The 27471-nt window shown below is 35.0% G+C and overlaps 1 protein-coding gene and 1 long non-coding RNA gene across 2 annotated transcripts in view; one reads left to right on the forward strand and one right to left on the reverse strand.

The window, feature by feature from the left end:
* LOC115213197 (mucin-4-like) overlaps positions 1-27471 on the reverse strand; it is a gene marked incomplete at its 5' end in the record, with an annotated part of 363030 nt that overhangs the window by 177607 nt on the left and 157952 nt on the right. The window lies entirely within an intron of this gene.
* Positions 781-23920, forward strand: LOC118763873. The gene is made up of 3 exons (XR_004999629.1): positions 781-920; positions 20435-20442; positions 23909-23920. It is a non-coding gene; the product is annotated as an uncharacterized LOC118763873 (long non-coding RNA).

The following is a 27471-nucleotide window of genomic DNA, read 5'->3' on the forward strand; positions in this document are numbered from 1 at the left end:
GTTTTATTGGTTTATTATGTGGAAGTTGCTGGAATCACAAACAGAGATTGTGATTCTAAGCATTAAAGTGATATTCAATTACCATCATGAAACTTAGAATAATTACCAACGCAATCAGTTTATGAATAAGGATGGGGTCTTCAGATCGGTGACATACATAAGATATCAGAAATATTTTATATATCCAAATCCCTGATCATGATGAAAATATAAATATAACACACAACTACTTGAGGATTTCTGCCTTGTAAGCAACTTGCACATACAAGTGCTACCAGTCAAGAACTCCGTATACCGGAAGCCAGCAGAAAATGTGCGCCGTTTCGGGACCTACCACTCAACGGCATCAATGCACATCGCGCTCCCTCTTACTGATATGAGGCCCCGCTTGCTAGATCAACTGGTTATCAAATAAAGCTTAATATTCTTCTAGCCATCGCTCATAGTCTCTTTTTAAACAAATCCAGTGGCTAGTCTTCTCCACTTTAGTTTGGATATCGGTCATGGTGGTATTGACTTTACGATGAGTTAGGCCTGACGGTAACAACAGTCGTCTCAGACTGTGTCTAACAAACCCTCTACATCCAACTTCGATTGGAAAATGCTCCGCTTTCCAGCCTGCGTCTTCACATTCCTTGAGAAGGTTCATATAACGGTCAATCTTTCGAGTCCGAGAGGCGTCCATGTTATCTTCATGAGGAACCGTAAACTCGACTACATTTAGAACTCTCCTTCTTTCACACCACATCAAAATGTCTGTTCTTTTCGTAACTGGGATGGGAAAGAATCCTTGGCACCCAGGTAAATCTGCAGTCACCTCCCAATAGCCGTTCCACTTTTCAACTCTCACAGGAAGTTTCTTGTTCTTCTTCGTGAAACGGATCCGCTCACCTGAGCGCACGAAGGTAACGAAATCTTTAGTTGGTAGAACTCAGTAGAAAAGAAGTTTTACAAAAGCTACTATCTGCAAAGTTGGCAAATAATTTCACGCTGTTTTTCGTTAAAGTAGTATTATAAATAAACAAGTGTATTCTACCAAAATCAGAAACAGATTCTGACAATATAAGTCACAACCACCACCGCAGAGACAAGCCGCTGCTTTGACAACAACTACAGCATCAAAAACAGTGCCGACTACTACTCCGATGGCACCATCACTAGCATAAACCACAGTGACGTCGCCTCCAACACCTGCCTTACCAACAGATTCCCCAATAGCAGACATGATAACGCACCCACTGAGAGTCCTCGCACCCCTGATTATAGTACCAGAAACAGACCCAGTTTCGACACCAACAGCAGCAGCACAATGACACTAGCGGAGGTACCGGAATAGACGCGAATAATGGTATCCTTTACCAACGGTAATGGCAGTATCATCACCGGGGAAGATAGCAACACCTTTGGCTTCAGTGTTAGCAACTACAGAGCCACCTCCATAACCGGTAATAACATAACCAACGCCACAGCACCGCCACCACCTCACCTTCACCAACACCAGCACCAACGGCCCCGACTCCAGCAACAACATCACCGACGACAGCTCCAGCAACAACAGCAGCAGCAGCAGCAGAAGTATCGTCGACGACAGCAAGAGCAACAACAACAACAGCAACAGCAACGACAGTAGCAACAATAGCAACAACATCGACATCATAAGTAACATTAACAGGTGCATCACCGGCGACACACGCGGGAGCAGTAACGCTACTGACGCACGCAACGACTCCAGTGGCAGCATCACCACCAACTGCCCCGGCTTCAGCACCATACGCATCAACACTATCAGCAGCATCAACAGCTGTGTTCTTCTCTTCTATTTATTCTGTATCGTTTCAAAATTCTCCCAGGCGTTACCCATTACAATTCGTCTTGGTTTAACGGCCCTTAATACTCTTTACTCTCTTTTACTCTTTTACTTGTTTCAGCCATTTGACTGCGGCCAAACTGGAGCACCGCCTTTAATCGAGCAACTTGACCCCGGGACTTATTCTTTTGTAAGCCCAGTACTTATTCTATCGGTCTCTTGTGCCGAACCGCTAAGTAACGGGGATATAAACACACCCGTATAGGTTGTCAAGCGATGCTAGGCAGACAAACACAGACACACAAACACACACACGCATATACATATATATACATATATACGACGGGCTTCTCTCAGTTTCCGTCTACCAAATCCACTCACAAGGCTTTGGTCGGCCCGAGGCTATGGTAGAAGACACTTGCCAAAGGTGCTACGCAATGGGACTGAACCCGGAACCATGTGGTTGGTAAACAAATTACTTACCACACAGCCACTCCTGCGCCTGTTTGTATTCATCGATTATTTACTCTGCATATCTACTCTGGTGTCGTTTCTTCGTTCGAGGCTCTAACTCTCTACAAATTTTATATACATTTTTAATTTCTGGATGCTACTGTCTTAAGAAGCTTTCCTGTCTTGTCGTTGAAAGCATATAACAAGTTGTAATAAACAGTCGACAACTGAGCAGGAGTTAGACATCCTTTGGTATTTTCTCTCGTAGTTATCTTTGTGTACTTTTCACTCGTTGGTAATGTTCTGTACTTGAAGTGTATTTTTGGGGTATTTTGTCATGTACGTATCTCTTGTGCGTTTATGTATTTTTCATGCGTTGGTGGTGTCCTTTACTTAATGTGGATCAAATGTATATATATATATATATATAAACTTAGATAAACTTAGATATGTTTCGACCAAAGATTAGTCCAGGCCATGTCTAACTTAGTAGCACCACCTGATAGGATTATTCGAATCCTGTTTAAGTCAAGTTTTGTTTATGGTCCATTCAAGTAGTGAGTTCTTGTTGGGTGAGTTGTATCCAATTATGGGTGCCTTATCTGGTATTCTTTGAAAGAATCTATCGCAGACTCCGTTTAAAGTAGATGGGATCCTTTTCCTCTTTGATCTCTTTCTATGTATGTATATATATATATACATATATATATACATATATATATAATATATATATATATATATATATATATATATATATATATATATATATATATATATATATATATATATACATATATATGCATATATACATATATATACATATATTATTATACATATATATATATATATGTATATGTATATATATATATATATAATATATATATATATATATATATATATATATATATTCTTTTGAATAGAAACTGGTACTTTAAACTCTTCGGTTGCATACTTGTGTGAATAAAATCGTTTTTCTTTTGAATAGAAAAAAGTCTATCTTTATTTATTCTTTTGTTGGTGGCTCAAATTTAGGTTAAATCAGTGTTTCTCAAAGAGGAGGCCTATGGGACGGTCGGACAAGTTGTTTTGAGAAAATTTGGTTTAAATGTTTGACAACTCAGCACCGTCCATTGGACGGGAGGCGTTTTGCTCGTATATATATATGACGCTATCGTACGTCAAATTCAACTTGCGTTGAAAATCAACAAAGTTTGCTTTACAAGCGTTGATATATATTGAAAGCTGCAGATAAGGAAATACTTTATTCCCAAAGGCAGAAGAGTGCTACAATAATAGCATGAACAGGATAAACTATCCATATTTTTCAGAAAAATCTGTCAGTGGCCATCCATGAGGATCGAGCTCACGGTTCAAGTCTCATGGCTATTATGTTAGCATTGCTCTGCGTTTGAGAATAAAGTATTTCCTTATACATATATATATATATATATATACTAGCATTATGACCCGGCGTTGCCGGGTCATAGTGCTAGTGCATGTATATATGTGTATATATATGTGTACATCTATATATATATATACATCTACACATAAAGTACAAAATACAAAGTTATATCTTGATATCGCTAGTGATAACAATACTCAAAATATATAACAGGCTGGAATTGTAAGCCCGTCTCTTGAAATTTCGATCAATTGTATCTTGTTCTCCCTCTTGTATAGAAGTGTGGCTACAATCCAGCCTACCTCTACTTCTGGGGGGACATTTTGAATTTTTATCCGGTAGGTCCCACGTCCCAGATATAAAGGTAAAAATAAAATATTTCCACTTTGCAAGGTTCGAGTCGAGTACTCCCTTGCACGCTCCGTTGACTCGAACCTTGCTTCTATTGTGGCGAATTTACCGCCTCTGGTTAGATACTTGATATCTTTCATAGTCGCACCAAGACACTTTTCGATGGTGCTTTCCTTCAGGTGTTCAAATCTTTTTTTTCTGTACATTGTATACTTTATAAACAATAGTCTTTTCTTTAATTTAATGGACTATTCCATTTCAGCACATTCATTTTATTTTTAATTTATTCCCATTCATGTGAAACCACTTATTCAAGTTCAAGTCATTGATGCAATTTTATACCATTTGCTATTTTTACTTTTGTTATGTTATGATTATATTATACTTTAGTTTGATTTTAATTATTACTTACTACATATAATTCAATTGTTATTATTATCTCTAATTTTTATTGTTAAAGTGAAAGTATCTGACATAAAATAGAGAAATGATTTTGTTTCAATTTTAACACGTAATACTGAAATAGTGGAGAAGATAAGATATTGCTATGGGCTCGCCCTAGGCAAGAAATTGAACATTTTTTTGCCCATGAAACTACATGGACCCTAAGTAAGGCATGTGTAAAATTTGAATGAAATTGGTTGTGTAGTTCTCAAGTTTTAGGGAAACACACAGACATACAGACACACATTCTCAGTTTTATATATATATATATATATATATTCCAAAGAAAAACGATTTTATTCACACAAATATGCAACCGAAGAGTTTTAAGTGCATCGCCACAGTTTATGTACTTGCGCGTACAAATGCACGTTCCCACGGCTTTATCGATCGCCTTCTCACCTGGAATCGATTTTTGTAATTTTTATCCAACACTTATACATGCCCTGATGCCGTCGGCATCTACATATCAAATTTGAGCGCAGTCAGATGGAGGATGCCCGAGATCCTAGAAGACATACACACAAACAGACAGAACGGATTTTATATATGTATATATATATATATATATATATATAGTGTATGTATGTATGTATGTATGTATGTATGTATGTATGTATGTATGTATGTATGTATGTATGTATGTACTTGCATATGGATGTAAGTATTTCTGGATCATTTAAAATTTGTCGCTGATTAAAATTTCAAATACATCATTCGTTAAAATTAAACAATTAATATTACCACTGATTAAACTTAAGTTATCTATTTTTTATCACTTAAATTATTAACTTTAGCATTCATTAAATTCAATTGATTTGATCTGGTTAATCAAACAATATAATTTAATCATTGCATAAAATTAAATAATTTAATGATAGCAATGGTTAGGCTAAACTGATTTTATTTTACTGCTTCAACTATATTAAGCGCTTCTGTTTTAGCATTGGTTAAACTTTTATGGTTTGAAAGTTTTCAGTCTCACGAATATTTCAATTGCAATAAAAGTTACTGTTGACACTGGTTAACTGGCAAAACCTAGAGTTGGGTTTTCGATGAAGAAACTTATTCTACATAGAATGTAAATTGCTCTATCAGACATACACAACGAAAAGTTACAGGGTTAAGTTCTCCAGAAGTTTCAAAGCCCAAGTTAATTCGATATGCCACTGCAAATCGAACAAGAACAATAGTATTCTCACAATTTAAGAGCTCTGCAAAGTTTCATTAATTTGTGTCAATGGTAAAATGAAATAACATGGATAGAAATTCCTCTTTAACTCACCTGATATTAACTGCATTTGAATGCATCAAATATATTGATAACGTAATATCGGATCCACTTTTGCTGACATTAAAATACTCGCCACCTTGTTGCTTTGTGATTGTGATATCATCATTTTCAGCATCTGTGACATTTAGAATTGCAGTGGCTGTTGCATTTATAATTATTTTAACAGTTTCTTCACCAGAAATTTCAGGAGCAGTGTTTCCTGTAATAAAGCAGAATTGTCATCAATACTCTTGGTGTCAAAAAATTAATTTAAAAGCCGAGGATGAACAACTTTTCTCGAAACATTTGAAATTTTATCTTCCCTGTATATACTACATTACCGAAATTTATGGGGAGATTACTGAAATTATCATTCGACATGTAATATAATATTGGTTATCTTAATAAAGATATCAATGGAACGGTGAAGGTTAAGATATCTCCACGTTAGCTCACATAACTTGCGAAAGCTAAATGCGCTACCATCTTAATTTATATCCTCTGAAATAGTATAATCCCTACAACAGCCAATCGTGTTCATGAGCTACACCCTGTGCAATGCACTCGCTGGAGTATTAGCCTTTGTTACCATCAGTCACGGTAGTGAATGATGCCTGTTCGGCTGCGCTCATTTGCTTAGTACAGGTGCTTCAGCCATTCTAGAATTGCACTGAAATCATATTTCAAACGGTATTATCTTTATTCTATAGAATAAAAATAATGAGAAATAATGAGCGCATATGCACATCACATATTACCGAAGGTCAGTCGCGTAGTGTGGTTGTTGTAAGTTATTTACAGCCTGATCTATGATAATCATAGAATATATATGCGTGTTCGTTTCATTTCATTGCAAGGAGACCTACAATGGTCGGAGTCATAAAAGTATGACTATAAGTTATACCGCTCTTACTTCATAGCGTATTATTTTATGGAATTGTTGAGCTGGCAGGATAGTTAGCGCGTCAGACAGAATGTTTAAGGGGTCATTACGTTTTGCGTTCAAATCCTTTCAATGGCAATTTTGCCTTCATCCATTCAGGGTCGCCAAAATAAAGCATCAGTAAAGTACTCGAGTCAAGAGAGTTGACTTATTCCCTTCTCTTAGATCTCCTAACTTGTGTCAAAATTTGAAACCATCATCATCATCATCATCATCATCACCATCATCATCAGCAGCAGCATCTTCATCATCATGATTATCGTCATCATCTTCATAAAAACAGACCACAAGATTCCACAATATAACTGTGAATATGTACTATAACAAGAATGGAAGAGTTGTCTTGTCTGTGGTACTTTGATACTGTTAAACAATAATTCACCCCCCCCCCCACTAACTAACTTCGGCTATTAGGGTGGATCTTAAGAGATCGATCAGTCAAAACACATTTTCCTAGTTGTGTGTTACAAGGCAGAAAACGAATATAATATTGAAAAAGAATATAATATTGCTTACTTGCTGCTTCGAAATCGTCTTTAGCTTCTTTATCAAGGGATTCAGTTGCTTTAGCAATACTTTCATCACCAGTTGCTATATAGTCATAAATACAAGCGTTGTCATCTGCATTACATATCTTTAAAGATTTGTTGTAAATCTCCGAGTTTTTATCAATAAAAAGGGGAACGAAAGAAGTGTCGGTAAAGTCAGCATTTGAAAGATCCTTCGGATATTTAAACAGAGAAGATTTTATAGCCCCTGGGAAGAAAAGACGAAACAATGTTGGTATTAGTTTAATATGCAAAACAGATAAAGAGGTGAAATAAAACAAATTGCATTATAGCAAAAGAAAATAACAATAATGTCCTTGACTTTGTTTTATAAACTAAACAGATATAGTGAAACTATATAGCCCATAGTTAACACGCATACACACACATACATACATACACACACACATACACACACACACATGCACACACACACACACACACACACACACACACACACACAACACACACACACACACACACACACACACATATATATATATATATATATATATATACAGGATGTACTTTCACAGTTATTATGTACTAAATTCGCTTACTAGTCATTGGTCTATAGAAGACACACAGGCTGGTACTTACAGAGTAAGCTTCTGAACCACACAGACATGGTTCGTTTTGAACTGAGATCGAGACTCCTAAATTTAGATGCTTTGATTCTCTGTATTCGGATCAAAATCCGTCAGGATCAACTTAGTCTTTTCCTCTACGGTGTTGGCGGAATTGTATGAATATCGGATTGTAGTACGGTATTTGCTCCTAGTCCTTGCGTTTTTGAGTGGTGCCTTTAGAAGAGTCAAGTATCTTTTAATCATCCGAGACAGCTCAACGCTTCAGTGATACTTTCTTCCTTTCGTTCGTCTCACACGTTTTGTAGTGACTGTAAAAGGACACAACCTTCCCTCCTAACTAAAAATTAAAATGATATAACTTACCATTGTGTTCTGAATATTACAGCGATAAAATTCAGTTATTTAATTCCCATTGCACTTGTACCTTTAACTTGCTGACCAATTTTCAATGCAATATGTGCAATGCCAAAAAGTATAACAAAATATCTGTGACAATAGAGTAACATCTGATTCTATAGTTGATCAGTTTTTTCTTTGTTCTAACATCTGGCTCTACAGTTAATCAATCGCCTAGTGGCAAACATAGTGAAAAATATAATACAATCATTTTACTTACAGCGTTGACCAAACTTATAAAAGATATCCCTTTCACTAGAAGTATCAGGCAATACAGTCCCATTTGGTGTTGTGAGATCATCCGTCTTGTTATCATTATACACTCCCATGAGACCGCTAGTTAGCGTAGTATTTTTATAGCCTTCCGGTAAACTCACGGTTACAGCAAGCATGCGAATACCAACCGTCACTGATACATCAACACCTAGAAAGACAAGAATAATTATAACCTCTTTACACTTACTTCGAAATATAATGTTGAAAAAAATTAACAGCGAAAAGTATCATAGCCATGTCAAGCAAATCTTGAAAGAACTGGTTTTCTTTCTAACCGATTGTTTTAGAATTATTTTTCAAGCAATTGATTAGATTTCTGTTTCTGTTTTATGGTTGTCATGTCGTTTCCTTTGATTGCATTACAAAGTAATTAGAAGATAGATGTAATAAAAGAGTTTTAATTATTATAGCCACATGAAAGTATTTGTTATTTTTGTCCAGGGCAAGACTAGACTTTTCCAGTAGCCTCGGCCCTTCATCACAATTTATTTTAGCGTAACCCTACATATCCCATTAATTCTGTATTTGTGTTTTACTCTCAAAGTAGTAAATTTGTTCTCAAACAATTTGTGCAATGAACAATGTATCGACATTTAATACTTGGTTAGAAATATTACTTCAAGTTAAGATTCTACTTTTACCTTTTTTGCAGTGTTAAGAGAAGAGAAAACCTGAGTATGGTTGATGGCCCCCACTGGACAAAAATAGAAGTTTCGGACAAAATTTCCGTTTGAATAACTAATGTGTAAACAGGTAGGTATTGATATTGAATACTTGATTTAGAAGTGCACATCAAATTTTATTCATCTTATCTTCCTCGTTTTATATTCTGAGCGTTTTTGTACTCCCAGAAGATTAAGGAGTTTTCTAAGCACCACCACTATACAGAATGATCCTTTAGATCATCTTAACTTGAATTCTATTGAATGGTCGTACGTAAATGTAGTTCTATGTGACAATGTTGTCAAGGTTGTCTGCATATTTGGCTGAATAATATGAAATAGCTTCTATTATAACTTATTGCTATAAGTTGCTGGGGTTATAGTAATGTGTTAGTATAAAAGAAATCAAATATTTTAATTTCGTGACCAAAATATTTTGCAATATTGTCATACTGTATCAGCATAATGGGCTTAGTTTCAGTTCAGTGTTCTATATATCCCACCCTTGGGTAGAATACAACAAATTACAAAATGCAGCATATGAATTTCCCGGACAAATAAAAAACAGTACATGAAAAGACATTCACTAACGCAGCGCTCTATGAGAGCTCTCTATGACTAGAACCATACTGATTGGAAAAAGTCTGTTTTTGCTCTAAGATCCCATTTCCATACTATGAAGTGTTTATCAAAGAGTTTGTGAAAGGAATACATTTGCTACTCACAGGCAGAGAGAGTTAAGCGAAGTAAGCTCATGAAAATAAACTCTAGTTATCTATTTTGTCACCGTACAAATTATATGTACATTTTTGCCGTTGATTTCGCCACGTGGAAATAGGTTTTAGTACTACTTATTTGTTTAAGATCTACTGCAGTGCCGCTGATCTAACAGATTCCAAATAGCATGTGATCCTAGGTCGCAAGGTCGTTGCAATATATGAAAAATAACAGATATTATATCGACAGGTGACTATCGTCATGGAGCAGGCGATGGAAGATATCAAAATACAAAATATTTCTATCATTTATTCAAAACAAGTTTCTATTGTGTTTAAAACAGTGTTATTTAAGATTTACATTAAATGAGCTTACCAGATGTGAATGTTAGAGACACCGACTGGTTAGTTTGGTTGTTACTATTTCTGCTAATAAACAGGTCGGGGTCAGTCAGACTATAGTTAGGGTCTTTTTGGAAATCCAATGTTTTATCAATACCATTGTGGTAGATGACCAAAGCTAAAATAGAAAAGAATAGAAAATTTACTTCAGAGTAATGCCACTTTAAAACAATTTGGAAATAAAATAAACAACTCTACAGATATTATTTTTAATTTTGGCACAAGGCCAGCAAGTTCGAAGGTGGGGATAAGCCGATTACATTGAACCCATGCTCAACAGATACTGATTTTATCAGTCCCGAAATTATGAAAAGCAAAGTCGGTCTTGAAAGACTTGGAACTCAGAACGTAAAGACGAATGCAATGCCGATAAACTTTTTGCCCAGAGTTCTAATGGTCCTGCCAGATCACCGCCTTAAAATCTGTATTAGGTATTGAAGAATAGTACACAACATGAAATGTTAATTCCTGCATGAAACAAAAGCGTCAGGTTTTATTCACTAGAACACTTCATCATTATAAGAAGCAAAATGAAATCAAATTTGATATAGTAATAAAACTTACTCTTTTCATCAGCAGCTAGTTCAACCTGTGCAGCGGCATTGGTAATGAAGTCTTTCATTGCAAAAGCCGAAAATATTGTGGCGTTAATCAGAGTACCATTTGAATGTTTCGCTTGAGCGGTCCTTGCTTGAATTTCTAGCATATTTATGCCTGTGGTTTTACTATGTACTCTTATTAAGGTATATTCACCCAAACCATTAAAGGAGTATTTCAGACCATCGAGGGTTTGAATATGAGGATCTCCAAACATCCAAGCTGTAAATATATTGAAATCAATGACAATTAAATTACTCACAAAAATTTATTTACTTAAAAATGTTTCATATATAAACACTGAAAGCAGATGAAAGATTTAAACAGTTAGTCGATATTAGTGTACAATATTGCAATATTGAGCAAATATATATGTATATATATATATATATATATATGATTGACTCTTAGCTCCAAAAGCTTTTTATATTCTCTCTGTTTATTTTCTCGTGTTCCTTTCTGCTGAAGAGCTTAGGCTCGAAACGTAAAAGACTTTCTCACCTCCCCGAGTGTTAAACTAATACACCTGTTTTTTGTTTATACACCTGTCTTCGTCTTTTGTTTTTCTGTAAGTTCCAACTATATGTATATGTATGTATATATATATAAATATATATATATATAAATATAAAAATATGGTAAAGTAAAAAAATTCACTTTACCACACACCGAACTTTTCAGAAATAGCAGCCAAAAATTTGGCTATTTCTTCAACTGCAAATAAAAGTCTCCAGACAATGCATACTCGGAAAATAACTCACATAGGTATAAGGGAAAAACAATGGAAGATCACATCCATATAAGATACCCGAGGACATCTCTGAGCTGATGAAGGAAAAGTGGCGTTTAACCCACAAATCCAGAAACAGGCTGTCCTCGGGTATCTTATATGGATGTGATCTTTCATTGTTTTTCCCTTATACCTATGTGAGTTATTTTCCGAGTATGCATTGTCTGGAGACTTTTATTTGCAGTTGAAGAAATAGCCAAATTTTTGGCTGCTATTTCTGAAAAGTTCGGTGTGTGGTAAAGTGAATTTTTTTACTTTACCATATTTTTTATAAATTAATACTTCAAATATACCGTAAATGGTCCTTTTACATACCGAATTAATTAATTCTACCCCTTTTTTACTGACAATATAATGCTTTCTCTCCAAGAATTTGAACTACAGTTTTTGCCTCTGTAGGAATGTACTACTCTATGACTCACGTGGGTGGACAGGGAGAATAATAGATCTCATTTGTATTTTTGGATTCGCTAGTACTGGGTGTCTGGCATGGTTTGTCCGTTGTTACAAATATCGGACGGGTATGTTTGATTCTTAGTATTTTCAAATCTAAATCAGAAGAAATCTCTGAGCTGATGAAGGAAAAGTGGCGTTTAACCCACAAATCCAGAAACAGGCTGTCCTCGGGTATCTTATATGGATGTGATCTTTCATTGTTTTTCCCTTATACCTATGTGTATGCATTGTCTGGAGACTTTTATTTGCAGTTGAAGAAATAGCCAAATTTTTGGCTGCTATTTCTGAAAAGTTCGGTGTGTGGTAAAGTGAATTTTTTTACTTTACCATATTTTTATAAATTAATACTTCAAATATACCGTAAATGGTCCTTTTACATACCGAATACTGCTTGGTCGAATTGATTAACAATTAATTAATTCTACCCCTTTTTTACTGACAATATATATAAATATATATATATGTGTGTGTGTCTGTGCGTGTGTGTGTGTGTGTGTGTGTGTACAATGTGTCTATATAAAGAGTATTAGGTGTGGTGTACGGATATTGAATATTGAGAAAAAGGTCACCAGAGTTTTGGGGAAAAATAGAATTTTGTGAATGTAGAAACTTGTTCATTTATATAAAGCAGATGTATTTTTTTGAGTTTTGTTTAGAAGCAAACATTGTTTTTGTTTATTTTTCGTAACGTTCCAGGACAATAGAGATATATAGATAGAAAGAAAGACAGGTATGTATATAGTAGGTTGATAGATAGATAGATAGATAGATAGATAGATAGATGGATAGACAGTCAGACAGATAGCTAGAGAGAGGGCAGGAGGGAGGGGAGAAGGGTGATCTCCACTTCCTCTTCACTATTCATTTATTTATTTAGTAATTTTCTATCGTATTTCAATGGGTTTAAGAATTGTGACCTCTTCAAGAAAGAGAAAAAAAAACAGATGTGCTGCGATCATCACTAAAAGTCTTTTTGCCTTTGTCTCTTTTTTCCTTCTTCGTTTCTTTTTTCTTTTTTTTTTCCTTCCTTAAGGTGCTAGAAGGAAGATACTATGAAAATTTAAATATATATGTATGTATATGTATATGTGTGTGTGTATGTGTTTGTGAGCCTGTGAGTACATACGTTTGAGAATGTCTATGTTTATACATTATTTACACTATTTACATTATTTATATTTGACGGATATTTGTCCTCATCTTGATTGTTGTTAACAACAAACAAGATGAGTACAAATATCCGTCAAGTATAAATAATGTAAATAATATACGTAATTCCTCATGTCTTAAATATAGAATTGTATTGTCTATGTTTATGTTTATAGTGTGTAATTTCGATGTTTTGCATTGAAAAATAAAATCACGTTACCTTTTCTTTCAAGTTTTTGCATGAAAAAAAAACAGTTCGATATTTACAAATTAAAAAGATATAAACGTAAATTTAGAATATGCCAATACTATATATATATTAATAATACATATATATATATATATATATATATATATATATATATAACGTAAAGACAGACGAAATACCGCTAAGCAGTTCGTCCGGCCTGCTAACAATTTTTATTTCTTTATTGCCCACAAGGGGCTAAACATAGAGGGAACAAACAAGGACAGACAAAGGGATTAAGTTGATTACATCGACCCCAGTGCGTAACTGGTACATAATTTAATCGACTCCGACAGGATGAAAGGCAAAGTCAACCTCGGTGGAATTTGAACTCAGAACGTAACGGCAGACGAAATACCTATTTCTTTACTACCCACAAGGGGCTAAATACAGAAAGGACAAACAAGGACAGACAAAAGGATTAAGTCGATTATATCGACCCCAGTGCGTAACTGGTACTTGTTTAATCGACCCCGAAAGGATGAAAGGCAAAGTCGACCTCAGCGGAATATGAACTCAGAAAGCAGTGATGGACGAAATACCACAAGGCATTTCGCCCGGCGTGCTAACGTTTCTGTCAGCTCGCCGCCTTGCTGAAAAAGTAATAACACAAATTTCAAAGTTGGACTGTAGTGAATTCCTATAGTATTCCAAGATAATTAATTGTAAGCAAATTAATTTCGGTGTATAAAAATGAAGAATGTTGATAATATTATCTTTTATGAGCACAGAATACAGAATGTCTCACCTCTGAAGGGAGTCCTGTAACCCCAACAGTAGTTTCTAGGCCTTCTCCATCTGTAAAGGTAACACATATTGTTTTGCATACAACAGTCATTAAATGGTTTTTCGTCGTACTGAAGCCAGTTTTTATTATCGAATAAGTTGTTGTATCTCTGATGTACACCATTTGAAAGCAACCACCACGAATAACAACATTTCTGAGAAGTAAAAAGAAGATAGTCGTTATTTCTTTCTTAAATGAGAATAAGATCCATTTTTTCACATTAACAATAATCACCAATCTATATATAATAGAATGCAAGAAAAACACTATATAAAATATAAACAATAAAATTTTATTTCATTCCATTTAACAGGTTTTTATGCGAATAGATCCATAATAAATTACAATAATTGATACATGATACAAAGATATAAAGACAACATCCATCTTTACATTCATACATATATGCATACATGTTTGTGTGAGAGAGAGAGGGGGAGGGATAACTTCTGCCTTTTTATTTGCTTCTGCTATCTGACAGCGGCCCTGCTGGAGCACCGCCTTTAAGGGTTTAGTAGAACAAATGTTCCCATTCCTTGTCTTTCTAAGCCGCGTACTTATTCGTTTTTTTTAATCCTTTCGCCCAACGGCTAAGTTACGGGGACGTAATCAAACATAAACCTGTTGTCAAGCGTTTGTGGGAGATGAACAAATGGACAAAAAACATACAAACACACACACACATATTCATTCATTTTTTATTATTTACTTGTTTCAGTCATCCGACTGGCGCCAAGCTGGAGCACCGCCTTAATGGGTTTTAGTGGAGGAAATCTATAAGTTTCTTTTGCCGAATCTGCTAAGATACAGGGATGTAAACGTACCAATATCAGTTGAAAAGAGATGGTGAGAGGGGAAACAGACACAAAGGAACGCACACATAAATACACACACGTACACACAAAGACACACAGTTCACAAATGAGTACAACTAAAAGGAGCTTCCATTCTTAGATATACTGATTAAAAAAATTAACCTAAAAATAGAAACAGACATATTTTACAAAACCACAGACGCCAAACAATACCTACGTTTTGATTCATGCCACCCAAGACACACTAAAACAAACATCCCTTTCAACGTTGCAAGGATATGCACAATAGTGTCAGAACAAAATACCAGAAACTTTAGACTACAAGAACTCAGAAGCACCTTAATTGACAGACACTACCCAGTTCAACTCATAGAGGATGGAATCAGACGTGCAACAGAGATCGACATAGAAACTTTAAGAAAAGTTCAACACACCAGTACACCTTCCCCGAAAATACTGCCTTACATATCCACATACAACCCCAGAAACAAAGAAGCCTTCGCCATCATCACCCAGAATTTACCAATGCTTCATAAGGACCCCAAATTAAAGGAAATTCTTAACATACATAAAATCATTAAAAGCTACAAACAACCTAAATCACTAAAAAAGATTCTCGCAAAGGCAAAATTGTATTCTGAAATTACGGATGCAAAAGTAAAAATATGTGGTAGACCAAACTGCGCAACATGCCCAAACCTTCTAGAAGGATCAGTATTCCTCTTCAAAGAGGGACAAAAATTCAAGATCAAATCTAATTTTACTTGTGCTTCAGAAAACCTAATTAATGTCATAAGATGCTTGGGCTGCCACCAACACTACATAGGGTCCACGGGATTATCGCGCAGACGCAGATGCACTCTGCATAGAAAACAGATTGCATTCCCAGAATACAGAATGATACACTTTAGTGGACATATTGAGAAATGCGCAAAGCAACTTCTACCACAATTTTTAATCTTTCCATTCTATCAATGTGCTATTGGAATACCAACACAAATTAGATTAAAAAAGGAAACATTCTTCATTGAAAAATATAAACTAAAACTTAATCTTTCTAAGATTTATATACAAGGAAACTCATCCCATTGAAAAAAATAAAAAAATATAAAGCGATTATCTCCCTTGTACCGGAAGAAATCCCTGATTACCTTCTCCTGCCTGGAACTCTTCACTTCATGCGAAGATATGCATATATACATACATATACGTACATACTTACATCTATACGTATATTCATATGCATATGTGAGCACAGGACGAAACAAAACATAAACAACGAAAATATGAAGTACGGGGACATGGAATATGAACTTTTTTGCGAACAACGAAAGAAACAAATGGTAAACAAGACAAACAACACAAAGAATGACCCTTCATCAGTTGTTTCGAAATAAGGATTAGAAAGTATATAAGTATGTACGCATACGTATGTACATATGCATATATATATGTATATATATATATATATATTATATATATATATATATATATATATAATATATATATATATATGTGTGTGTGTGTTGTGTGTGTGTGTATGTGTGTGTGTGTGTATATATACATATATATATATGTATATATATATGACGTGACTTCCGCTTACCCGTCGTTCACCCGCGACGTCACTTCCCCTGCTGTCTCTCTCGCCTGACTCTTTCAAGGTAATGGACGACACTCTATTTCCTCTGCTCGTCGTCCATAAAAAATTCTGCGTTTGCAATACTTTTTTCGTTCGGCGTCAACAGCCCTTCTTATCTTGTTTTCCTTGTCCTGTCTTATACTGTTTACAATTTGCACTGTCGTTACTGTCCTGTTGTTACTATTTTTTACCCCTCGGCGAAAAGATCTCAGAACTTTAATTGATTTGCTTTTCGCAGGAAGGAAAGTTTTCTTGTCGAAGATATGTTTCGCTTTTATCCCTCGAAACGTAGAGTAGATGAAAGCTTTAGCGACTGAAGAAGGGGTTTTTCCTTTTGTTAATTGTCCTGTATTCTATTTTTTTGCTGTTTTTAATAAATGTCCAGTTCCTTTGGTTTGTGTCTATGTTTTCATTTCTCATAGTGTTCGGCGTCCTTTTTGGTGTCCTGTACTCATATATGCGTGTATATGTACATGTAGAGGTAGGTACGTACATATATGTTTATATATATGCATATCTTTTATTTTATTTATTAATATATTATATATATATATATATATATATATACACTTTACTCTTTTACTTGTTTCAATCATTTGACTGCGGCCATGCTGGAGTACCACCTTTTATCGAGCAAATCGACCCCGGGATTTATTCTTTTGTAAGCCCAATACTTATTCTATCGGTCTTTTTTGCCGAAACGCTAGGTAACAGTGCCATAAACACACCAGCATCGGTTGTCAAGCAATGCTGGGAGGACAAACACAGACACACAAACACACGCATATATACATATACATATATACGACGGGCTTCTTTCAGTTTCCGTCTACCAAATCCACTCACAAGGCTTTGGTCATCCCGAGGCTATAGTAGGAGACACTTGCCCAAAGTGCCACGCAGTGGGACTGAACCCGGAACCATGTGGTTGGTAAACAAGCTACTTACCACACAGCCACTCCTGTGCCTATATATATATAAACAATTGTAGCGAGGAAGGTGTTTATAAGCCATTTAAGAAACAACCAAAAACCATTAGTTCACTTCAACATGTAAATATAATTTGTCAAAATATTTTCGTCGCTTTGAGACCGCCACCTTTTGAGTGACAAAATTCCGTGTTGCATCACGTAATTTTGTCAGTGAACAGGTCGCGGTCACAAAGCGACGAAAATATTCTGACAAATTAAATTTAAATGTTGAAGTGAATCTAAATTTAAATGTTGAAGAGAATTACTAGAATACACTACGTTCGGAGACACGCATTGTTTTGGAGCTGATTGTTTAAAAAGTCACCTGCGATGCAAAACAATAAATGGTAGAGTATCTCAGCTGTGAGCTGCCGGTGCAGGTTGAGTTGAAAGAACTGTAGTGGACTTGAATAAAAAATCTCGTAAATTTCCTATTCTGCGTTGATCACTGTCTGTCTATCGGTCTGTCTGTCCCTCTCTCTACCAGTATATGCGTGTGTGTGTGTGCGTATGTGGAGGGAGAGTGTGTGTTTGTGTTAGTGTGTGTATGTGTGTGGAGGGAGAGTGTGTGTGTGAGTGTGTACGAGTGTGCGTGTGTGTGAGTTTGTGTACACACAAATACAACGAACAACTGATCGGTATTAACTAGGGAGTAGCTAGGAATGGTAAACTGAAATTATAATTAAAATGAAACAATAAAATAAAGTAAACATTATTTGTATTCTGCTTGCTTTGTTTAAAAATTTCGAAGGAATAAATTACCATTGGTTGAGATGTTATAGAATAGAAGCAACCGCTCCACCATTCATAGGAAAATCGAAAATCTGTCCAAGCTTGCAAGAACGAACATGGACAAGTATTATCGCTCCAGACACCATTATCTTTGGCATACCATTTGAGACAACTTAATTTGGAAGTTCTTTGATATCCATCACTCAAACGAAATACCCATACGCCAGTGAAACCTGAGAAAATATAAAAGTATATCACATTGCATGTTACGTTTCTGAAACTAAAAATTTTATCTACGTTACTTTGGAGAGAACTATGAATTTTCAATAATGGCTGATCAAAACCTATAAAAAACCTATAAAAAAACCTATAAAATCATTATAGAAAACATGTGAGATATCGCTATACACATGTATGCATGCATGTAAGTGTGTGCATGTATGTATGTGTGTGTGTGCGTATGTATATATGTACGTTTGCATGCATGAATTCTACATATTCATGTGTTTGTGTGTTCGTGTTTGTGTGTTTGCTTGCATGTGTGTGTGTCTCTTTGTGTGAACATGCCTGAGTGTGTCTGAGTACTCAGACATGCATACACAAGGGGTCACATGTGCACACACACACACACACAGAAACCACAAAAACATATGAATATGCAGAATACATGCATACATACGTACTCACATCCATACATATATACATACGCACACACACATACATACATGCATAAACACATACATACAAACATACATATATATACATACATACATACATACATACAAGTGTACACAACTTGAACCACACACAGGCGCACAAACAAGCAAAAAGAGCTGTTGAAAACGTTGTAAGACGCAATGAAAGTTTTAGAAAAATAAGTGAGTGAAAGTTTTGTATATAAGAGTAACTGTTAATAACAGTCTCATTTAGAGTGATATATATATATATATATATATATATATATATATATATTATATATATATATATATTATATATATATATATATATATATATATATACAGATATATATATATCGATATATATATATATATATATATATATATATATTATATATATATATCGATATATATATATATATATATATATATATATATCGATGGTAGTATCTCATGGAGACAAACTGATGCGGTCACAGGAGTGTGACGAAAGAACTCTGGCCGAAATAAGATTAAGATTAATGTAAAAAATAAATAACACTGAAGCAAAGTAACACCAAATATATAGTGCGTGTGTTTTTATTGGCTAAACTGGCAAAATGACCATTCCGAAATATAACAATATCTGTTTCAACACACGACTTCTCATAAAAAATCTGGCACAACAAATATATAAACGATGTATATAAATATATATGTAAATGTGTGTGTGTCTGTATATATATATATAGATATATATATATATATATATATATATATATATATATATCGATATATATATATATATACATATATACATATGTATATATACATATAAATATATGTACATTTATAGACATATACATAGATACATGTACATATATATATATATATATATATATATATATATATATACTTGTATATATACATATATACTTGTATATAGTTATATATATATATATATATATACACACACAAACACACACACATATATATATATCTATATGTATGTATACAGACTTACATATATGCTATATACACACACACACACACACACACATATTTATATATATATATATATATTTATATCTGTATATATATATCTTTCGTCACACTCCTGTGACCGCATCAGTTTGTCTCCATGAGATACTACCATCGATGATGATGCCACAGTTGAGTATCTAGTTGAATTTCTCAACTCTCTCCAACCTACAGGACTGCCACCGCTTTAGTTGTTCCTAAAGAAAGGCGCACCTATCATGCTCTTGAGGAATTTCGACCCACCACGACTATGCAATGGTACAAGATTGACTGTAACTACAATAGAAAGTCATGTCCTTCAAGCAACCATTATTGCTTGCCGTCATCGAGGAGAGATCGCATACATTATTCCCTCAAATCTGCCATTTCAATTCACGCGCCTCCAGTTCCCAGTGCGATTGTGCTTCGCTATGACAATCAACAAAGCCCAGACTTTAAAAATTGTGGATCTCAATTTACAAATAACCTGCTTTTCTCATGGACAATTATATGTCGCACGCTCTCGAGTTAGCAGTACAGATGACATGTATATTTATTCTGTCAATACTTGGCTCACGCAAAACATAGTTTACCCAGAAGCATTGTCAGTTTAACTTTACACATACTAAAGTGTGCAGTCTGCCCAAACATTAGCAATGAAGCAGCTTCTTTATCCATGTAACATACTTTCTGCATCTACCCACTTGATCAAAGAGATTTGATCAAGTAGGTAGATTTAAGTACCTGGAGTTTACTTTGACCAAGAACAGCACATCTCAAAAAAGCAACTTCAACTCTTCTGTATAAGTATAAAAGCTAGAATCTTTCAGTTGGCATGGAAGACGAATCCAGGCATATTTGCACAAATGCTTTGGATGGCTGTTATATATCCCGTATACAGAGCACAAAACACGCAGCTTTAGTCAACAAATCCGCTGGTACACAGAAACCATTCCACTCGGAGATAAGAAGACGAAAGCTTGCTTCGTACGATCAGGAATCTCGCCTCAGTTTGTTGTCCAAAACTATACTTCAGGGCGCAGTTGAGGAAGAGTAAAAGAGGGAGGCATACATGTGAAATCTTGGTGTCACAACATCAAGGATTGGAGAGGCCACGACATAGCGACCCTGTTCTGCATAACAGAGTAGAGACCAGTAGCGATGTATGACTGAAAAGCACCTAGATTTGCATCCCAACGACTGGCTGCATCAGTTAAGGTTATACAAAGTTTGTCATTGTTGAGTAAAACTTACGGGCTCGTAGTTCTTCACATTTATGATTAGTTTATTGAAACAATTTTAATTACCCGTAAATTTGAATTAGCGTCAAGTGATTTTGTGTTGGTTAAATTTTTAACTGTAATTAGGTTGAAGTGTGGCTAAGTAAACAAGTTTGTGATTTAAGCCAAACAACCATGAGTGAAATAAAAAAAAGTGACAGTAAAACTCGTATAATAAAACTGAAGGAATATAATGGAATCAAGAAATTTTGAAAACAACTTTTGTTTAAATTAGACTATGAATATTTCACATTATTGTTTCGAAAATTCCGTTTATATATATTCTCAACAAGATTTACTGAGTAATTGACACTTTTGTTTATGACATATTTATTTCAAGACTTTTGACTCGGTATCAATTATTTAGTAACATTTAAACAAAACTTATTCGATTCTTTTTAAATATTAAGAGGAGTATTCGAAATCTCACCTGTATTTCCTTCCTTTATATCTATATTTACCAAACTATTCGTCTTCAGTGAGTCTTTATGCATGAAACGCTTGTTACCGCCCAAGTTGAAGCCCATCAAGGCCTTCACATCAATTTTCATATCCATTTCACATGGTTTGTAGAAATAAAGCAAATATGTTGAGGAGCCGTCTGTGACCAGTAACATTTGGAATGTAATACCTGGATATTCTTCCTAAGGTGCAAAAATAAGGTTATGATTAAAATTTTTGTGAAAACTACGCTCGTACAATTTTTGACATTCCTTTCCTAAAAGGGAAAACTTCTTATTACAACAAAATAGTATTGTTATCGCAATCATCGATCGCAGATGAATCTTATCAAGAAGATATGTCACAGATTGTGATCGCTCCACTTTTCCTAGAACCACTATTTTACATTAAGTTTAGCTCTCTTTTTAATAACTTTAAATTACATAATATAATTCAAAAATATTACCAAACTTTCTGCTATTAATTTTATAAGATGGATCCTTAATTTGATTTTATATTTATATTGACTTCCCTTTATAATTTTTCGGCCAGCCGATAATATCTTAACAATTTATACCCCACAAATGAACATACGTTTTCGGCAGTGTAACCACATTTCATTTCAACCGATTTATTACAAAAAGAAACAGTGAATCAATTCTAAGCAGTAAAATATTTTGAAATAAACTAAAAATTTACGTTGATGGAAACTATAAATTCAGTAGGAATGAATCGGCATTGCTAAATAGATTTTCTTTTTTTAATTTGGTAAACTTAAAATAATTATATTCATGAGATTAAATATAATGTGTAATTAACTTACCCTTGATGTTCCTATTAGAGAAAAATGACGTATATTTTCCCATGTCACCAAAAGTGCCCAAACAGATTGGAATTTTCTAATATTTGCATACATTTCAATTTTTGCATCAATTTCACTCAGTTTACTCAATACATTGTTATTTATTCCACTTTCTGTGTATTTCTCATAAATGCTGTATTTAACTTGCTTAAAATCATTCCAAAGGTCTGCCCAGTATGGAGCAATAACATAGTCTGTATCGTCAGATAAACTATGCGGCTCGTAGCTGAGCCTAGTATCTCTTCTGATATTCTCTGATAAATATCCACCAGCGTAGATCTGACAAAACAAAATTACATAACATAGTTGAGAACAATTAGGTCATTAAAAGGTGTTTATATTGACACTGGAATCAAATATTTCAAGAAAAGAATTTTGAATTAACAGATTTTAATTGTAGTTAGATACGAATTTTTAAAGCTAACAGTTCAATGCAGTTTTCAGTTACAATAGGATATTAGAATTTAATCACACACAAAACAAAAAAATCAAAAATCAAAATGTAACTAAAGAATGCCTTAGACCTTAATGAAAAAGTTTGTTAATCGATATTATAAAAGTAGTTGGTTTGTTCATTCATAACTAATATATTAAAATTAGCATTACGTCGTTCCTTAAAGTAAGACGATAAATATGAGAATCAAAAAACAAAAGTACATTTACTGGTCATTTGCAATTGCCTTTCTTCAGTCACATCTGATGAAATCAGTTGATTCATATGATTATTAAATAGAAGCTTTCCTATAATATTACTAATACATGGTATGGAAATCTTTTCTCCGTAACCATTTCAACAAAACGAACAGACTGATAAAAATACATATTTGGGCTTGAATGTGTGTGTGTGTGTGTGCGCGCGCGCGCGTGTGTGTACGACAGGCTTCCGCGCTCCTTCCGCCAACCAAGTCCACTCAAGGCAATATTCGGTCCGGAGCAATAGTAAAAGACATCTGCCGCGCAGTGGGACTGAATTCGAACCAAATGGCTAAAAAAGTTTAATTTTTAGCACCATAGATATGATATTTTTTATTTGCTTTTATTTCCTTTTCTCTTATAACTTATGTTTTTAATAAAATATAAATAAACAATTGTAGATAATGATATTAGTCAGTATGTATGTATGTATGTATGTATGTATGTATGTATGTATGTATGTATGTATGTATTATGTATGTATGTATATATACATCAACAGAGGAGTCTAGTGCAATCCATAGGCAGGAAAGGTACAACTGAAGTGTAGAAAGTCCAGTAAAGAATCTGTAGATGTTCATGGGTGATGAGAGGAGACAGGATCAACTGGTGTGACCATGTGAGCGTGTAATATATAATGAGACTTCACAAAAAAACAAAAGACGAAGACAGGTGGTGTAGACAACAAACAGATGTATTAGTATAACACTCGGGAAGTGAAAAAAGTCTTTAACGTTTCGAGCCTACGCTCTTCCACAGAAAGAAAGAACAGCCAGAGTAGGAAGAAATGACAATAGGAAAAAGCAGAAAGTACAAAAAAAGTTTAGAAAGTATAAAAAAGTTACGAAAAGTTCAAAAGGTTCAAAAGCTTCAGAGGTCGTGGTGTATTGGAGCGATTTTTCGTCAACAGAGGAGTCCAGTGTATTCCATAGGCAGGAGAGGTGCAGCTGAAGTGTAGAAAGTCCAGTAGGGAATCCGTAGAAGTTCGTGGGTGATGAGAGGAGACAGGATCGACTGTGTTCTTCCTTTCTGTGGAAGAGCGTAGGCTCGAAACGCTAAAGACGTTTTCACTTCCCGATCGTTATACTAATACATTTGTTTGTCGTCTACACCACCTGCCTTCTTTTTTTTTGTTAATTCTCCCCATATATTACACGCTCACGTGGTTGGACTAGTTGATCCTGTCTCCTCTCATCACCCACGAACTTCTATGGATTCCCTACTGGACTTTCTACACTTCAGCTGCACCTCTCCTGCCCATGGACTACACTGGACTCCTCTATTGATGAAAAATCGCTCCAATACACCACGACGTCTGAAGCTTTTGAATCTTTCGTAACTTTTTGATACTTCCTAAACATTTTTGTACTTTCTGCTTTTTTCTTATTGTCGTTTCTTCCTAATCTAGTTGTTCTTTCTTTCTGTGAAAGAGCGTAGGCTCGAAACGTTAAAGACTTTTTCACTTCCCAAGCGTTATATTAATACATCTATTTGCTGCCTACACCACCTGTCTTCGTCTTTTGTGTTTTGTGAATTCTCCTGATATATATATATATAATATATATATATATATATATTATATATATATATATATATATATTCAATTCTATGCTGTTGCCGCATTATGTCGCACGCGAATGAGAGGATTTGCATCCCCAACCAAGAATTTTTGATGTAACACATGTCCTTGTGGAAGCTGTTGTGCGCGGCTGAAGAAGGCCACAGACATACATTATGCATTGTTATAAATCTGTCTAATAAAGGCCCGAAACATATGTACCGCTGAATCCTTGGCATCATGTTTTTATTTTGATCAATATATATATATATATATATTTCACAACCGTTATCTAAGGTACAATACCTACAGTATAGAAAAGTGGATTTGCCTAAATATTATAGCAAGTATATCAGAACCACAAAAAAGCACCATTTTGCAGATGATAAGTGACGAGACGAAAAGCATTAAAAAGTTTTAGATCTGAAGATTTATCTGAGATTCTCCAGTTATAGATATAACTTTGACTACTGAAGTAGAAATGCACAGTAGGAATATACAGCAGTAATGTAGTGGTAGAATGTAATTATTATAACATAAACTAGTACATACAACAAAGCAGCTCAGTGTTCTTCGTCCTATGTTGATATCAATTGATGGGCAAATGTATGGTGACCAGAAACCAAAAAAGTGTCGTGCGTCAGTGTGTTGGAGTAATCCTGTAAAATGGAAAAGAGATACAAAAATTGAAACGATTAATATTTCAATCATAAAAGCTAATATATAAAATTTCATATTAAAACTGAAAATAATGAGGAACTGTGTCCATATCTATTTCGGATCCATTCATGTAACTTGGAGTGAAGCTATGATTCCAATTCAACCATGTCATTTTAATATGTAAAACATATCCAACTCTATATAGGAGAGGACAGAGAGAGAAAGAGAGAGAGAGAGAGAGAGAGAGTGACAGACAGAGAGAGAGAGAGAGAGAGAGAGAGAGAGACAAAGAGCGAGTGAGATGGAGGAAGGGAGGGAGAGAGAGCATTATCTTATGACTGGTATACTGTGAAGCTTTTTAATAAAATGAACGAGGATTATTATGTAACCTGTAAATGCGATAGCCACGATTGTTTGTGAAAATTGTTGGAATCCAGTTTGCTTTCAGGTACAAACTTTGTTTAAAAGCACTACGTAGAATATATATCCAAGGGAAAATATTAAGAGGGAATAGAGAAAGATGGTTAGGGTGTTGAGAAAATGGTAAGGATGTTGGTCCCTCAATTATAAAGTCCTGGTTTCGATCTGCTGGTGCGTTATGTTCTTAAGCAAGATACTCCATTTCACATTACTTGAGCATCTGATAAGAGTACTGATGCTGCATCCCTCTCTCCATCCAGTTGTCCTATGCTGGATGTTCCACTAGGTCAAGAGTGAGGAGCCCAGAGCGTATTTATGCCTACTCGAGACTACATAGTTACGGAAAAAAATTAACGAAACCATGGTGCAATTTATCAAATCATATTCGATTCTAAGTAACGGCTATGTTTTTCTTTATTTACAGCTGTGGTAACTAAATATAGTGCAGACGTATCGCACCTAACACCGTTATTAAGCCTAAATCTTCAGTCAATTACATCAATACTTTTTGTACGAAACTAGCACTACTCTATTATTCAAGAAAATAGTTAACTCTGAAGACTTCTGTGGGATCAATATTTTGGGACTTTTTTTTAATTCTTTACCGTTATAATATTTCTTCGCTTCCAAAAGACATGCTTTTCCGGGTTCAGCCGCGTGGCGCATTGGGTAAATGGTTTCTTGGCACAGATTGACTTTGAAATCTTCCGTGTATGCGCACAAAGATTTACTATCCCAGCACACCTCCGCTGTTTACAGCAGTGCGTGGAAGGAACGTGTGTAGCGTGTGATCATCGCATTGACTATGACAAAGTTGAGCAGTAAATCTGCATCAAATTTTGCCAAAATTTTGGCGATACATGCTGAGAGGCCTATGCAAAGTTTTCAAGAAGTTTTCATCGTTCTCGACACAATCAAGGAGTTCTTGTGCAACCGGTTGCTTTTTGGTCAGCTGAAAGCAGTTTGGGCACAAACTTGACAGACACGCGTCTCATACCCAAATATTCAGTGATAATGGACAGAACTGAATCGTAACTAATCTGCACATTCTCTGATAACTCACGGATGGTGATTCAATAATTTTCCCACACAGCTGCTAGCACATCTGTGATGTTTTTCTCAGTTCTACTGGTTGCCGGTCTCCGAGAAATTTCGTCAATATCGATATTTTTTCAGCCATCATGGAAACGTCTGCACCACTCGTACACTTGAGTGTGGCTCGTACACTCCTCTCCATACACGTTCTGCAACTTTGCTTTGGCCTCTGAGTAGGTGTCACTATTACAACTTTCTCTACCTAGGTGGATGCGACGAACACATGCTACACACATCATTCCAAGCAGTACTGTAAACAGCGGCAGTGAGCTAGAATGTTAAAACTTAGCGCTCATGCACACCATCACACTGATATATATATACTATAAACACA

Source organism: Octopus sinensis, linkage group LG6 (assembly GCF_006345805.1).
Source record: "Octopus sinensis linkage group LG6, ASM634580v1, whole genome shotgun sequence".
Lineage (NCBI taxonomy): Eukaryota > Metazoa > Mollusca > Cephalopoda > Octopoda > Octopodidae > Octopus > Octopus sinensis.